Genomic DNA, 17,553 nt, shown 5'->3' on the forward strand with positions numbered 1-17,553 from the left:
CACTCGCCCCCAAAGTTCTATCTAATTCGATGTGACACAACTAGATTTTAAAGAGTGGGGGCCAAATTGGGTTCTTCAAAATGAGACATTTGAGACATAAATTGAAGAAACAGAGTGGGAGGATCTCAATGGTAAAAATTTCTTGTTTGGGATGGTAATTATTGTGTGAAAGGATGGATGTCACGTGTGCGCAAAGGTAAGATGCTTTTAAAATGGCTAGATTTTTTTATTTTTTTTAAGGAGAGAGATTCATCCTAACATTTTTAAAGTTTCTTTATTGCTAGCTTGGTCACACATTCTGTCTAGCCATGTGCATGTAAGGTGTCAATTTTTGGTGATTGACAAGAAGCAAGAAGGAGAGTTGTTATTGGATTTGAAGTCTCAGAATGAGTAAGTATACTTAGATTCAAAATTAGTAGGTAGACTGGATTTTTTCTTTTTAGTCATTAAGTACTAATCTTCATTGAAAAAATATGTGGTGTTTTATAGATTGGTGCGCACAAGTGTAATACCTATGCTATTACATGAAATATCTATGTTTCAAAGTTTTGGATTGGCTGACAAAACTTCAATATTATAGTATTTGGGTGAGGATCTAAGGAAGTGGGCTTCAATGGAGTTTAGCTTGGAGCGACGCATTGGAGAGCAATGGTACAATACTCCTGCTACTATTTTTGGCCAACTTGTTTGGAAGGTAATGGTTAAGCTCACTTTTTTGTAACCAAATTTTTAAATAGCACAATATAATTGTCAATGAGCATAGACGTTGTGAGCGGGATGGAAACACACACAACACCTCTATAATGACCCGACACACATTCTTGGGATGATACATACACACACTATGGGGCACCACTCGGCTTACACAACCCACCTGGCCGAGACATGGAATACACTGATGGAGTGAGAGGAGAGAGACTACCCGTTTGCCCACTCCACACAGAGACACACACACACACCCCCAAAAAACTCAGCTCAAAAGAGGAGAATTTCTGATGCTTAGATACAATTGAGCTTGGGCCAACACCAATGGGGCAAATAGCTCACACATATGGGTAAAATATGCCAGATACAATCACAAATTGGAGCAGAAGCTTCGCTCATAGGAGAAACTTACACAACCAAAACAACAAAAAAACAGTGAGGAATTTGGCAAAATGGACGACCATAAAAACAACAAAAACTCACTTGCGGTTGTTCCTCATCTTCTCTCCATGTTTTTTCTGGTCTTCTCTCAGGTTTTTTAGTTCCCACACTTAGCTTTATTACTTGGGCACCTTTGGCCTTTTAGTTGACCTCAAACGAACCCCGAACAGGCCAAAACGTGGCCTCGCAGTGCATAGTTGTCATCCTGCTGCATCCATTCGCACACCTGGAACTCAACTTTTTTCAATAATGCATTCTGAAATCACGTGAAGTGGCCCCCAAATACAATTCTCATGATGACCTTTTTGCATAATTATCATAAGACAACACCCACGTTGTGTTCGTACTTATCCACGTGCAAATATTGACCCCATTCGACCTCCTGACGCCACTAGACGCCAGCTGACGCACCTGCTTACCTCATGTCATCGGCCCATGGATAGCTTCCTTGAGAAGCTTTATGCGCTACCAACTCCTCATTATTATAGAAAAACACACTGGTACTGGTGATAGTGAAAATCGATGCACTATGTACATGATGTCCTACTTGTACACATGTGGACCCCACGTAACCACCTGGCTCTGGAAAATGGGCAATTCTTTATTTGATGCACCAAGCATGTGTATGTACATATGTGCAATCACTTCTTCCAAAAAAATCCTAACATAATTTGCCCATCCCCTAGCCTGCTAGATCATTCATGATCAGTAGCAGCAAAAAGAGATATGAGACTCGCCGCGTCACTAGTCTCCTCATCCCTCACATACATTACTTTTTTTGCAGACAGCTCATCTTGCTCCACCATCATCAATCTAGCATGATACAATTTAAGATGCAATCCATTTACCCTTGACTTATGTAGAATCCCATCTAGGCTAGCCAGCTGATATGTACCATTTGGAAAACACTCCACTACCTTGAAAGGGCCTTCCCACTTAATTTGAAACTTCTTTTGGAAGGTGTTGTCCAGCTTACTGTTGTAGCGCAAAACCAAGTCATGTTTCTTGATACCCTTACTCTTGACCTTTTCATTTATCTTTTTTAAAGCCTGATCTTGCATCTACCCATAATGTTCCAATGCACTCATGCTATTCAGCTGAACCTCTTGTAATTGTAAGAGCCTCTCTTTGAATGCATCACTAGGTGGCCCAAGCAACTTCTCTAGCATCTTTACTGCAGGCAACTCTACCTCCACAGGCAATAGTGCTTCCTTCCCATATACCAAGTGAAATGGATTAAACATAGTACCTGTCTTCATCAAAGTATGGTAAGCCCATAATGCACTAGGCAATTCGAGATCCCAATTCTTTCCTTGGTGCTCTGTCACTTTTGAAATAATTTGTACCAACTCACCATTGAATCTTTCATTTAAGCCATTACATTGGGGATAATAAGGAGTGGTATGCTGGTGCCTAATCTTCATCTTTGCGCATAAAAAATCTATCAATTTAGCCCTAAATCCTGGCCCCTTATCTGAAAGTAGCTCTAGTGGCACCCCAAACTTGCAACATATTTCATCATACACAAATTTTGCCACATCCTTTGCAGTGATCTATTTTACTGCTATAGCCTCTGCCCATCTAGAGAGATAGTCCACTGCAGTCAAAATATAGCTTTTTGCCCCTGGTTGTGATAGGTAATGGGCGTATTATAGGTAATGGGCCTCAGGCATCAATCCCCCACTTTTCAAACACATCAAACACCATAATGGTTTTTCGTAGCTCTGGCTTCAACACTCTCTTCCCAAATGCTTGACACCTATTGCAAGACCTACACTAGTGGTGAACATCCTTGTGCAAACTAGGCCATACATACCCCTCTTGCAAGATCTTATGCAAGGTGATCTTTAGAGCAAAATGCCGCCACATGCACCTTCATGATTCTCTTCCAACACTCTGTAAAGCTCCTCCTGCCAAGGTACACGTCTCAACACGACATCAGCCCCTTTCATGTACAAGATATCACCAACCAATTTGTACCTGTATGCTCTACGCACAAAACCATACTTCTTAGACTTCTGAATGTCCTTTGGAATGATCCCTATTAGCAAAAACTCCTCTTATTGATCCAAACTTTCCCGGCCATGATAAAGAGGTAAAGTGGTCCTCAACACAAATAGCTCCCCAATCATGCTTTGAGCTGCTTCATGTGCCTCTCCATATAGAGCATGTTCAATGTGTCTGGTGCTCCATGCTTCAAACTTTTTTAACAGGCCTTTAATTCTAAAACACATTTCCTTCAATGAGGTGTTCTTGCTCTTCCACACACCCAACACTTGCTTCACAACTAACAAGGCATCACCTTTTATGCTCAACCTTCTAATCCTATGCTTCAAACAAATGTGTAATCCGGCTTCCAATGTAGCATATTCAGCCTCATTGTTACTATGAGCATCCAATTTGAACCCTCTTTTGCATACTAGCTTCCCCTCTGGATCGTAGAGTGTTATACCCCCTGAAGTTGCATCATGACTCTTTCTGTATGAGCCATCAAAGAACAACACATGTGCCTTGCTGATTTGTGGCACTTCTTCAACTACCTTTATAACCACCTCTTCCTTAACAAGAAGGGGATTCTCCTTGTAAGTCAACAAATCAGCTAGGGTAGCTCTTGTATCGTCTACCACTAAAAAAGAAAACTCAAACTCTTGCAGCTCAATTACCCATTTCTTCACCACATTTGACATGTTAGTGCCATTAACTAATTGTGGCAAAAAGGCGTAACTCGTCAAGAAAACAAAAGGTCGTGGTAGCAAGTAATGACGAAATCGTCGGCAAGAAAATATTTCTCTGGTCATCACTAGCTCTACTTCCGAGAATTTTTTCTATGCTACCAACTTTACTCGGCTTGCACAATACAGTGGTCTCATATAATGGCTGCCCTTCCCCTTTTGCAATAGCATGGCTCCAATGGCATCATCCCCTACTGATGGATTTACATAAAATACTTTCTCCCAATCAGGAGCCTGCATGGATGACAACCCCCTAACACCTCGTTCACCTCTTGAAACACTTCTTCACACTTGTCATCCCATTGCAATGGATCATGCTTTGCCACTTGTTGTAATGGATAAAGAAGTTGTGAAGACAATGGAATAAACCGTGCCATGTACTTTACTTTGTGTATAAAGGTTGCCAATTGCTTTGTACTCGTAGGTGATGGAAGAAGAATAATAGATTTAACCTTGTCTGGATCAGCCTCAATGCCATTTTATGACACCATATGGCCCAATAACTTCACCCTTGGTTGTGCTAGATGACATTTCTTTGGATTTAGTTGTCCTCTACATATCGAGCCAATACCATCTGCAGCTTCTCATGGTGTTCATCCCTACTGCTGTAGACACAGAAGTCATCCATAAAAGCTTTAACACAACTACCAATGGATGGTTCCAATATCCAATTTGCTCTCTCTTGATAGAAAGATGGTCCATTTGTCAACCCAAATGGCAATACCGTGTAACAATAACAACCCCATGGCATAATGAAGGTTGTCTTTGTTCGGTCTTTAAGAGCAATTTTCAGTCGAAAATAGCCTGAAAAACCATCACAAACTGTACCTCTCATAACTTGCCACTGAATCCAAGATCTGATCAATGAATGGGAGAGGATATGGGTTCTTCTTAGTGGATGCATTTAAGGGTTTAAAATCTACACGAATCCTCCACTTCCCGTCCTTCTTTGGACTATTGGACTCACCCATTCTGTGGTTTCCACTAGGACTATGAACCCTGCCTTCAATAACTTGTACACCTCTTCCCGCAAGGCTTCCATTTGCTCTTGACCCATCCTTCTTAGCATTTTCCGCACTGGCTTAGCACCTTCTTTCAGCTCTATATGCATCTCTTCGCCCTTGAACCCTCTGATCTTCGCCCTTGAACCCTCTGATCTCTTCATATGAAGTAATGAACAAACCAGGAAAACTAGCCAGCATATGCAAATATATCTCCTTCTCCATAGCTGAGAGGTCTCCACTGATCATTTGTGTCATCAATTCCTGCTTCTTTGACAATTCAACGTTGGTTTGCATCAGCCCTTCAATCACTTCATGAGGCCCTTTACTTTGACCTTCAACCTTATTTGCAAATGCAACTAAACCAGACTCCTGGATTCCTTTGTCCATCAGAAGAAATGCAACATCAACTTCCTCATCACTACTGGTAGTACTATCACTGTCCTCATCAGTAGCTGTGGAATAGTCTTCATCACTAGACTCAGCCTCATCTTCATAAAGCTCCTTCAATCGTTTCCTTGTGTCCATATTATATAGCTTCTTGGCACCTGTCTTTTCGTAGAGGCTAATCGTACCACATCTCCAATCTTGAACAGCTCCCACTGCACGTAACCATGGTCTGCCCAGTATAATAGGATATGCTCCCAACCCCGCTGGCATCAAATGAAAATCAACCACCGCCCTTGCATCATACACCTCCACTCCTAAGCTCTTTACAACACCCAAACATTTTGCTTTTTGATGGTTTGCCAATCTAATCCGGAAGCCTAACACCGCAGTCAATGTAAGACCCATCTTCTCAACGCATGAGTGTGTTATGACATATTTGGGCTCCGCCATCAACATAACCTTGTACCAGATTTTTTCTTTTGTGCCACACATCTACTATTGGGCAAATGTCTGATAGCTCATCCATTGCCAACACCTTCACTGAACCTCTCTCTGGCTCTTTCTCCATTGGGTTAACCATCCTCTTCCAATGTCGCTTTAGCTTAGGCACCATCTCTATAAGCTGCCCAAAAGTAACATCTGCCTTCGTGCTTGTCAGATCCTCCTTCAAGTCATAGCTTAATTGCCCATCCTCTAGTGGAAAATCCGAAACATGAAACTTGCGACGAGCCCTTCTTTTCCTCTTGGCCTTGACATCCTCACCTTCATGGCTCTTTCCCTTCTTCTTACTAGGACTTGGGGCACTTATTCCTTCCTTATCCTGTGTGGTCCTCTTCCCAATAGGCATCACTAATGTATCCTCTAGCTTTGATGCCGTCTCCAAGGTGACTACACTGATCACTTTTGTCTTTCCCTTTTCCTCCTGGGTTAATCCACTGGTTCCTTCTTCTCCCTTAATTTTGTTGCCATAATCATTTGACCTAGTTAGCACCTGTCTTGGCAATGGATACATGTCTCCCCCCATCCTTGGTGGCTTATCACATTGCGGGCTGATGTGGCCCAACTCTCCGCATTTATAACACGTGGGTGTCTGCCTCCAGAACCTACCATTTCTTTCTCCAACAACATTTTTCTTCACCTCTTGGCTGATTTGCAAACCTCCCTCGACCTCGATTATTTCCCACTTGACCTAGCATGTTTAGGCTGAGATTCTTTATTAAATCTACCACTTGCTTCATGTCTTGCCTTAGGCCATCATCTTGCATTGCTGTAGTGACTACTGCTGGCATAACCTGAGGAGTAACATGAACCATTGGTTCATAATGAACCCCTGGCATGCGACGTTGTAAAGAGTTCATAGGCTGAAACTCAGACCTCTTGGGCAAAGACTCCACCCCTAGCTGGCTCATTTTCCTCAGCTTCCATTCTTTTTTCCTTGCCACCTCCAATGCATCTTCATATGTTCTAGGATTCTTTAGCTCCACTCTCCAACGTATATTCCCCAAAGACCAGCCAAGAATCTGTCCTTCTTCATCATGTCAGGTAGGGGTACTTGTGGTGCTAAGGCCTTGCACATTCGGTCCCATGCCAATGAAAACTTACGTATGTACGCATCTACTGGATCACCTTCCTTTTGCACCAAACCTTGTACTTCTTGCCACACTTTGTCAGGATCTTCTGTCTTCACAAACTCCACTTCCAATCCATACCTTAGATTGTCCCAACTCAATCTTACAGGTGGATCCGCTGCATGCAACTCCTCTTCAAATGCCTTGGACCAAACTCGTGTGTCACTCTTCAAGAAAATCTGGAGAAGACATAACATCTGTGCCGGATCATGAATCTAGTTCCTCCTCTTCTCTCCTCTTTAAAAAAATCTGGAGAAGACATAACATTTGTTCCTCCTCTTCTCTCCATGTTTTTTATGGTCTTCTCTCAGGTTTTTCAGTTCCCACACTTATCTTTATTACTTGGGCACCTTTGGCCTTTTAGCCGACCTCAAACGGACCCCGAACATGCCAAAAAGTGGCCTCGCAGTGCATAGTTGTCACCCTGCTGCATCCATCCGCACTCCTGGCACTCAAATTTTTCCAATAATGCATTTCGCAATCACATGAAGTGGCCCCCAAATACAATTCTCATGATGACCTTTTTGCATGATTATCATAAGAAAACACCCACGTTGTGTTCGTACTTATCCACGTGCAAATATTGACCCCATTCGACCTCATGTCATCGGCCCGCGGATAGCTTCCTTGAGAAGCTTTACGCACTACCAAATCCTCATTATTATAGAGAAATACATTGGTACTGGTGATAGTGAAAATAGATGCACTATGTACATGTTGTCCTACCTGTACACATGTGGGCCCCACGTAACCACCTGACTCTGGAAAATGGGCAATTCTTTATTTGATGCACCATGCATGTGTATGTACATATGCGCAATCACTTCTTCCAAAAAATTCCTAACAACGTCTTCAATTTTTACAGACCTCTTTTGATAGTGCAGTGAAGATGGCTATAGCTTCCATTGATAGACATAGCCTAGGCTTGGAGGAGTATGTTGTAAAGTGTGAGAAGGCAAAAGGAACCGTGGAGCAAACATTCAGAGATAGAGCATACAAAATGCTCACCATTGCAAATCCAAATAATGGCGATGGATTCTTTCAACTCATCCTCAACTATGATTGGTCAAAGAAGGGTATGGTTGTTCTAACAAAGGAAAATCTCTACACTCTGGCCACGTGTGGTATTCGAGTTGAGAGGTATGCAAAAATAGATAAAGTGCTCAAAATCTTGTATTCATTCAAAGTTTTGACTCAAATGTTTATTATGATATTGCTTCTATAAATAGGAAGATGGAGGTGTTGCATACACTTATGACAAGAAAGGTGAAGGATGAGGCAACTATAGAGATGTTTGGGGATTCTAAAACTTGACATTGTTGTACATGAGAAAGGAACTCTATTAGGAGGAGCTCATAGATGAGGCTGAGACTATTGTGCAGCGCCTTTCAATATATGGTGATGTGCCTACAGATGGATTTGGAAAGTGGGTGAAAGAGAAACTAACCATGCATGTATGGTGGAGTTTCCATGAAGTGTGGAAATATCTTTTTAAAGTAAAGGAGGTAGAAAAGCAACCTGGTGTTGAGGAGGCTGCCAAGAGAGTCGTATACATGTATATTGTAATCCACAATTTCACTCTAGAACACCATTCATGAATGCATGATATAAGAAACATTTTGAGGACTATTTGATTGTTGATTGGCAATTTATACTTCGGTGGATCCAAAAACTCATTGGTGAAGGTCTCATGGATAAGGAGGGAGAAATGGTGAAAGATTGGGCAAATTTTAGTTCCAAGGACTCTATGTATCCTAAGGCATGGTTGGAGAGAGGTGTCTTTGAATGGGAACTTGAGAGATGCCCTTGGTGGTTCGACTATCAACTTGGACAAGTGCCTCCAAGTGAAGAGCAATTATGGAAAGGTATTTTCTCATTGCTAAACCATGCAAAATTTTGTATATGTTTTGAAAGATAAATCTATAGGGCCTCTTAAATCTCACTACTTGTTTTTGTCATTTGGTTATTGTTTCATAGAGTTTGAAAGCATTGAGATAACTCACACTGAAAGTCATAGAGATTCTCCACCTCATGAGAATTCTCCACTAGCTTCACCAAAGCCACATGTAATGCTACATACAATAGCCTCCACCTCACACCGAGTGGCTACATCTACCTCATCTCAGCTTGTGCATGAGAGGTGCACAAAGCGACGACTTGACACTGTTCATAAAGTTCAAGAAAAGACCACAAATAAGAATGATTTATTGTCACAAACATGTGCTTGAAAATAGAATCTTAGATAGTTTTTGCAATTTGTTGGCAGATGATGAGTTTTTGTCACAAATTTTGGTGGTAGACATCCACACTCCTAGCGAGGGGTCACATACCTGGAAACCTTAAGTCTCACAAGTCACGTTGATTTTTTCATGCTTTTATAACATAATGACACATCTTTGATTCTTTCCATACAGTGAGGAAAATTTTCTAATGAAAATAGTTGCATCATTATCTCACATAGGCTCTCCCTCAGACACAGTTTCTCGTCTTGTTTGGGTTGATTTTCCTACAGGTTTACAAGTGGTAGATGTAGATGTCGATGATTGTCCCCCATGGAACAAGATTAGCACATCATTGATACGTACCACACTTAGCTTTGCTACCTTTTTCATGGATGATGAGGGATGGTTTGTATGTTTGAGCCTTATGGATCACCTTCCTAAAATACACAAGGTTGGAATGAAGGTTGGGTTGGTCATGCATCGGACAATGCCGCTTCATGTGCAATTAAGTTATTTATATGAGAATGGAGTAAGTACACACATCTCAAATCTTAGCTTCATCCATGTGTATGCCTTTATACTATGGAGATGATGACATGAGAAGTTTTTGTCTAATTGTAGGTTGAAACATTGACACTAACTATGTTTTAGCTTTCACCCATTTTTGTGTAATTGTAGCTTTCACCCATGTGTATGTGTTTATACTATGGAGATGATAACATGAGAAATTTTTATGTAATTGTAGGTTGAAACATTGGCACTAACTATGTTCTATTAAGAACATTACATAATCTTCCTCTAGTTGATCGTAAGGTAGGTGAAGAGGTTGCAAAAAAATTAGTCAATGCTCAAAGAAATTTCATTGTAGAGAACAAAAACAAGAGTTCATTTCCACACACTTTGGTACATGGACACTATATTCAAGGTGGTGCAGAAAGGTCTCCTATGTTTCTTGGGTGAGATGGGAATTCATTATATTTATTTGTTGTGGTTTTAAAAAAATTCTTATCGTAGAAGATATTAATTTAAAATTCCTTTTTCCCATAGATGGTTAGTGCGGACATTCACGGATGAAGGAGATGCTATTTTGGATATTTTTGCTGGATATGGAGGCCTAGGACATGCATCTCAAGAGGTGAAGAGGCATTATCTAGGGATAGAAAATGATGTTGAGCTGGCTAAAGCATGCCTTGTAGATTTTGCATGAGATATGAGAGGACAAAATGGTGCTTTCTAGCTACCTTTTGGATTGAAAAACTACTTGTTTTAGGTAACCAACACTCTTTTGAGGCAACTTTAGATTTTGTACCTTTGAAGGTTTTCATTAACTTATTTTTCTTGTGTGTGTTTTTAATCATTTCTAAATCTTAAAGTTGCATGTATATGATGGTGGTTACTATGTGACTAAATATGTAGCGTGCATAAAGACGTTTTTCTTTACAAGAGACTTGCTTCAATCTTAGTGCTTATGCTTATGTTGGGTTATTCCTTGATTTTATTTCCTTGCGTACAAGCTGATAATTGTTGTCTTGGAGCATTTGGAGTTTGAAACAAGGGTTGTGTTTATCTGAGGAGAATCCTTGCTTATATTTTGGCTTTTGTTATTTGCAATATGATCGATTAGGTTGGCTTGGATTTTGTTGGGGCTCCTATGTATACTAAATGTAGAGCTTAATAGACAAAATAAATAGAAGTATTTCATTCGCAATGAGAAATGTCCTTGTTCTAAATATCAAAATTTTATTTTAGCGTTAGCCCTCAAAGTGAAGTACCTAATGCTAGATTGCACCTAGTTCACTCCTTAGAAATTAGGGATGTCATATGGAAAGGAGAACATACATGTCATCCCTCCTCATGTATCTAGAGTGGAGAAAAGCTCAAACAAAAAAGCCAATTTTCAATAAAATCTCATTGAAGTAAGCTCGCAAAAAAATTTCCCCCATATTGGGAGAGTGCATGAGTGAGAGAGCATTTGTGTGTGTAGAGAGATAAGGAACATGTGTGAGAAGAAAGAGAGAGAGAGATGTATTTTTTAATATGATTTTAATGTAACTTTATAATATAATAATAGTTCGATAAAAAGCAAATCCTTGCAAAATAGATATAAAGAATAGAATTGCAACCACTACACTACATCTCCCTCTCAATACTCTTCTCTCTCTCTCTCTCTCTCTCTCTCTCTCTCTCTCTCCCCCCCCCCTTTCCCAACAATAGTCTCCCTCAAATTACCCTACCCCCCGCCCTTGTCCCCTCTCTCTCTCTCTCTCTCTCTCTCTCTCTCTCTCTCTCTCTCTCTCTCACACACACACACACACACACACACACACACACACACTTAGTAGCAAGCTAACATGGATACCATTTTTCGGAGCTCCCATGTAAAAGCCTTGTTTGGATAAACCTTGTAATTGATGAGCCGGGGCTGCAAGCTTCCAAATTCTATCAACCTGTCATTACCTATCTTCACTTAGAGTTCTTAAATTATTAGTTTTGACCACTAAAAACCTTGGCTAAGGTATAAAAGCCATTTTTTGTAAGTTATTTGTAAGTTTTGGATAATGAAATACACACCGTGAGCCAACGAGGCTCACTTCTCTCCTTCTTGCGCTTCCTACTCCCTCTCCGGTTGTCACATTGTAGTCATGTTTGTTACATTGCAATCGCAGGTAAGAGCTCTAGGCATTGACGTAAACACATCACACTATTTTGTAGCTTTTGGCATCGCCAAAAGCTACATTTTATCATAAGCAGGAGTTTACCACTTCAAAATCAAAAACTAAGGATAGGCGGGGTATTCGGACATCATTGTTAGGCATTTAGGTGCAATCTGGTCGAAAATGACTTGGTCAAATATCCACTGCTGTTAATTATCGCGATTTTGAACTTGACCTAAAGTGGGGTTTGAGACCATAAGCATGTGTGCTTAGTTCTTATAAACATGTCCTAGAAGTTTCGCTACGTTTGGATGTCATTTGATGCTCTAACAGATGTGATATGTTCGTCGATGAGCGATTGGCTTTTGGTGATTTCAGTCAGTTGAGTGTAGCTTGAGTTAGTTGTGAGTTGTTTGTTGTTTTCCGAGAGATTGACAACCTCTTGTAGCCTCTATGAACTAGTCAAACCAGCTTTGTCCCATGGATTAACAATTTAATCGTGGTTCTCGCTAAAACTGCAATAAGATAGGATAGTGAGGTTAGGAACCCGTCCCACATTTGGTGCCGTTTCCAGGGACCGAAGAGACCTAAACTAGGAAAAAACACGAGCGTTTTGTGAATTTATCCTTTAAATTCCTCTAGGATCTCCTAGAGTAAAAACTTTCTTTTTAGAAACCGCATATCTTAAGATTGTCGTCTTTTGCTGTGTAAAGGTAGCTTGGAAGTAATCGTACTTGTCGAGTGCCTTTAGGATTGTAGGATTGTAGAATTAGATTAGGATTTTGAGAATGTTTGATTGAGTAGACAAGTCTTAGGATCGATGCTCAGGAAACCATAAAAAACAAGAAAACGAGTGTTTATGGACACTTTCCATAACCCCATTGCATGAGAATCTAAGAGTAGGGTAAGTAGGATCCGAGGTGGATTTTAGGACATTGCTCTCTCCGAAAGAATCATTGTGAGTTGTATTTGAAGTGCAGAATTTCAGGTCTGTGGCTAGAAATGCACGAAAAGACTCCAAACCACTCAATCCGACCGGAGAGTATGCTTAAAAGTTGTATGCACCAGTGGGTAAGTTCAAGGACACTTTGAGATAAAAATTTCAAGAGTTTGCAAAAACTCAAATTATTTACTTTTTGTTGACATTTTAGGCCAAATTATGTTTTGACTTGATTCAGAGGCCTAAAATAACTCATGAAAAGACTGTCCATGAAAAAAGTGCAAAAAATTATTCATTTTGGGCATAAAGTAAATAATCGTGATTATTTACTTTCAGCTCAAATTTGACTAAGGTTGATACTAGTGACTCATTACATGTGTATAAACAACTTTTGTAAAGGCACAAAAGATTTGGATCACCAAACTAGAAAAAAACTAAAGTTTGTACTGACTTTATGAAACTTTAGTGTAAATTGGGAAAAATTTTATCCAAACTCAATGAAATTTGATTCATAGGCTTATGTTGATGTGATAAACATGTGTACATGCTCACTTGACCAAAAAGATACAAAAAGTTACTAGTTCGTGATTATTTATATGTGCCCTATTTTTCAACTTTTTTGACTAAGTTAGCATACCACTGATTTTACCATGTTATAATAAGCCCACAAACCAAATTTGGTAAGATTTGGATCATTGGATTGAAAATTGTGACCAAATTTGCAAAATCAGTCTATGGACAGAAATTGATGACCATTTGACCAAAAATAGTCCAAACTTGATGAAACTTGGCTAGAGACCTTAAGTTAAAGTGCTTAACAGATCTTGCCAAGGTTGGGACAAATACTTGCAAAAAAATAGCCGGATTAAATAATTGTGATTATTTATATCTTCTTCATAAATTGACAATCTTGCATATTTGGGCATACCACAAGGTCAAGCATATCAAGTAGACCACACAAATCAATTTTGGTGAAATTTGGATCACAAAAGGCAGACTTAAGCCAGATTTTTGAAAACCGAGTGTGCGAACACAAAACAGTTCATAAACTTGAACAGATTTTATCCAAACTTGATGAAACTGGTCCAGGGACCTTAACAGGTTGCATACTTGGCAAACCAAGCCAAAAAGGGTAAAAAACTGACAAAAGTAAATAATCGCGACTATTTACTACTGCTACACAGAGCCACCCATTTTGACTTTTGAGCTTGTATAGTGTTAGACCAACGTAATACAAGGCCACTGGGAAATTTTGGGTTCAATCGGATCCAAATTGGTACATGTTCACTCAGTTTTCGAGTTGCAGATTAGTCCTTTGATTTTTGCCAAAGTCGAGTGTGGAAATTGAAACTGTTGACTCAATTAGCTCGATTTGCAGTGATACACATAGACCAATCATAATAGCTAGCAAAAACTATACGGTTTTGGTGAATAGCTAACTTGATCAAATTTGTCCAAGAATCAGGTTGCAGACCAGGAATTGATAGCTCAGACAGAAAGTGCAATCCAGTCAAGTGGAAGAAATTGACAACAAGTCAATCCAAAGGTAAGTACTCTATCTTGGGCTTCATAAGTCTTAATGAACCTTAGATCTAGTTGTGTACTAGGAAATCATGGCATATTTGGAGAAACCTCCAGTAGAGTATCCACCAAAGAAAGTGTGAATCAAGGCAATTCATTGCACACAATTCTTGGAGAAGTCTCAGACAGTTTTTCAGATTCAACATCTGAAATGTCTTCCTATTTGACTCACTCAAAAACCGGAAAGACAATGCGCTATAAGCATATACTCTCTTTTATAAGACTATTCACCATGGAGCTCAGGTTTACCTAGATCTTAACGAAGAGTATTCCATTCGCATTGATGAGCATGGTATTGAGTTCGAAGAAGAGATTATGGCAAACAAACAAGAAAAAATGTACATGGATCAAAACGGGACTCAATATTTACAAGTCGATTACCCTGACGTGATAGACAAATGGGGTTTAGAAGTAAATACCATAATTCTAGATATGACCGCAAAAGAAGGACCACCAACTAATTTAATTCTAGGGATACGATCAAGTTGATTTGAAGCCTTTGAAACGGCTTAGTACTGATAATCCTAGGATCGGAGTCTATTGATGGGACGTCAAAGATCTTCTGTGGATTTCGCATGCCAAATCAGGACAACTGACGGCGATGAAGATCATCTATATCTTCAGATCAAGGATAAGGGATCAACAGACCTACCAATCTACATGTTTAGGGATTTTTATAACAACAACTTTGTTATGATGACTCCTGAGGAGGTAGAACAAACCAAATACCAAGGGTATTCCATAAGGGATTGGATATTGGGACAAGGACCAGAAACAATTCCAAGAGATGAACACCGTGAGAGATCATCTGAGAGTAATGTTAAGAAACTAGAAACCATGTCATTACGAAGAAAACCGGGTGACACTAAGGCTAGTCCAGAGCTACATGAGTCACTATTTCCAACAGACTGGTTTGAAGGACTCGAAACAGGACCAACTGCCAGGAGACCGGGAGTTGAACCAAATAGAAGTGTTAGACCAGCTGATTTTAAAAAATGGGTCAGAAAACACAGTGGATCAGGGGATCCATACGACCACTTAGCAAGCTTTAAGCAAGTGCTAAGAGCAAAATGCATATTCAATTTCCATACTCAATTCGAGGGGTTTGGAATGACATTAGAAGGAAAAGCATTGACATGGCTCCAAAACATTCCACCGAGATCAATCATGGACTTAAACACATTAGCTCAAGGATTTGTAGCTGCTTGCTCCAAAGCACGGATCAAACACAATACGGTAGCTCAAATCTACAGCTTTAAACAGAAACATGGTGAGTCTATTAGGGATTGTGCAACTCGAATGAAACAATACATTGCCAGATGCCCAGGGCTAGAGATACCTGCAAAAGAACGACTAGTATCATTGTTTCTAGAGGGACTACTAAACAAAGAACTTCATGTTCTACTGTATAGCAAGAAGCATACAACCCTAGAAGAATGTGTATCAGATGCTATTGACTTAGGAGACAATTGTGATATTTTCAACGAAGAAGATGTTCCTAAGGATAACCAAAGTAAGAAAACAACATCCACTAAACCAGCTCAAGTGGGGACAGCTGCTGCAGCACCACTTTCATCCATAGAATACATGCTCAAAAGGATGAACACATGATGAATAACACGCAAAAAGCACCTATGAGGGGACCAGGACAAGGAATACCTCAATAGGGACAACAAATTAGACAGCAAAAATGGTGTGCAATTGAGGGTAAATGGACCAACCATGAGACCAATGAGTGCTACTACCGACCAAACTATGATGGAAATGTTCAGTATGTGCCCATGAGGCCACAAGGACAACCCATGTATAGATACCAGCCTAACATGGCATCAAAGACCACCTATGGGTATGGAAAGACCTCAACCCGTGTTGGGTCAACAACCTCCGTGTCCAGGACATAATGCAGTGCCTATAAAGTACATGCATTTAGAAGGACTCATAGATGAACAAGGCACTATTGCTTGTTACACCCTATGCTGAGCATAGTCCATCTACAGTAATGGTAGAAGGAGATTGGTATAATTCACATCCACCACCAATGGAAGAACCTGTGACTTATGCTCCACTAGAGCTCGCACCAATGTATTATGTAGCTAATCAAGGTGTTAGACCTCCTATGGTAAGACCCATGGTTAAGCCAAGAACGGGAAATTGTCATAACTGTGGTGCCGATGATCATTGAAAATATGAATGCCTAGAGCCTGACAAGAACCTCAAACCAGTTGAAGCTTATTGCATACAATGTTGCAAAAGGGAGGATGTTTCTTAGAAGATTGTCCTAAAAATCCTTTAAACAAGATTAAAACAGTAGTAAACGTAGTCCAAGTGATACCTAGTAGCTCATCTGAGAGTGAACCGGTTGTTCCAATCAAGATAATCACTAGAGCCCAAGCTAAGAAAAAGAAACATAACTCTTTTGATAAATTAGAGAATACAAAAATTGCCTCTCAAAAGAACAAAAGAAGCAGAAGCAAAAGATATGAGATGAGAAGGCAGAAACAAAAGGCTGAAATCAAGGAGAAAGCAAAGAAGCTATTCCAGGAAAAGGTGAAAGAAACTGGAAGCGAAATCAAACAAACAATTGTAAAATCTGGAGGATGAATTTTGGTTGATAAAATTTTGATCATATTAATGCAGCCTTGGAAGCCTAGCAAGCGGGACATAAAGCACACCAAAACATGGAAAACAAATGGAAAAACTATCCTTCTCTAGACATGGAAGCAGCTAGCTTGAATTAAAATTTGGTAAGAATCATGCAAGAAATGCTGGAAAAACAACAACCCAAGCTCGAAAGTATGGCAAAACCTGAGAAGATTGTGGTAAGAGACACTAAAGAAAAATCCAAAGTGGTGGTAGAACCCCACCTTGAAACAAAAGAGCCAGAACTTATAGTGCCGGATAACAAAGGTGCCTTAGATGGAATTCCATTCGTAGAAGAAGACTGGCCAGGACACTTATGGAAAAAAGTTAGAGAGATCAACGATGGGAGCCTAACTCTAAAGTCAACTTCTATAGAGGAAGTTTGGTTAGACAACCTACCTCCTGAAATGGACATGGATGTACAATCCTTGTATGGGGATTGCGGATTTGAAGCTTCAAGAATGTCGAACCATTGCCCTTGAAAACAATACCCTGTTACTTGGGAGATAACGAAGATGAATCCATAATGTGTAAGACCACTCAAGACCTAGAAGTAGACAACATTCATTCAATGATATCTACACCCATCCAATGCACTCTTACCTTGGGAGAACTGCTA

General features: G+C 40.0%; 1 pseudogene; it reads left to right on the forward strand.

Annotated features, from left to right (window-relative positions):
• The first annotated feature begins 308 nt into the window (after positions 1 to 308).
• LOC147425973 (uncharacterized) lies at positions 309 to 10,326 on the forward strand (annotated as a pseudogene).
• Positions 10,327 to 17,553: the final 7,227 nt, after the last annotated feature.

This window comes from Adiantum capillus-veneris, chromosome 24 (assembly GCF_014529385.1).
Source record: "Adiantum capillus-veneris isolate H3 chromosome 24, ASM1452938v2, whole genome shotgun sequence".
Taxonomy (NCBI): domain Eukaryota; kingdom Viridiplantae; phylum Streptophyta; class Polypodiopsida; order Polypodiales; family Pteridaceae; genus Adiantum; species Adiantum capillus-veneris.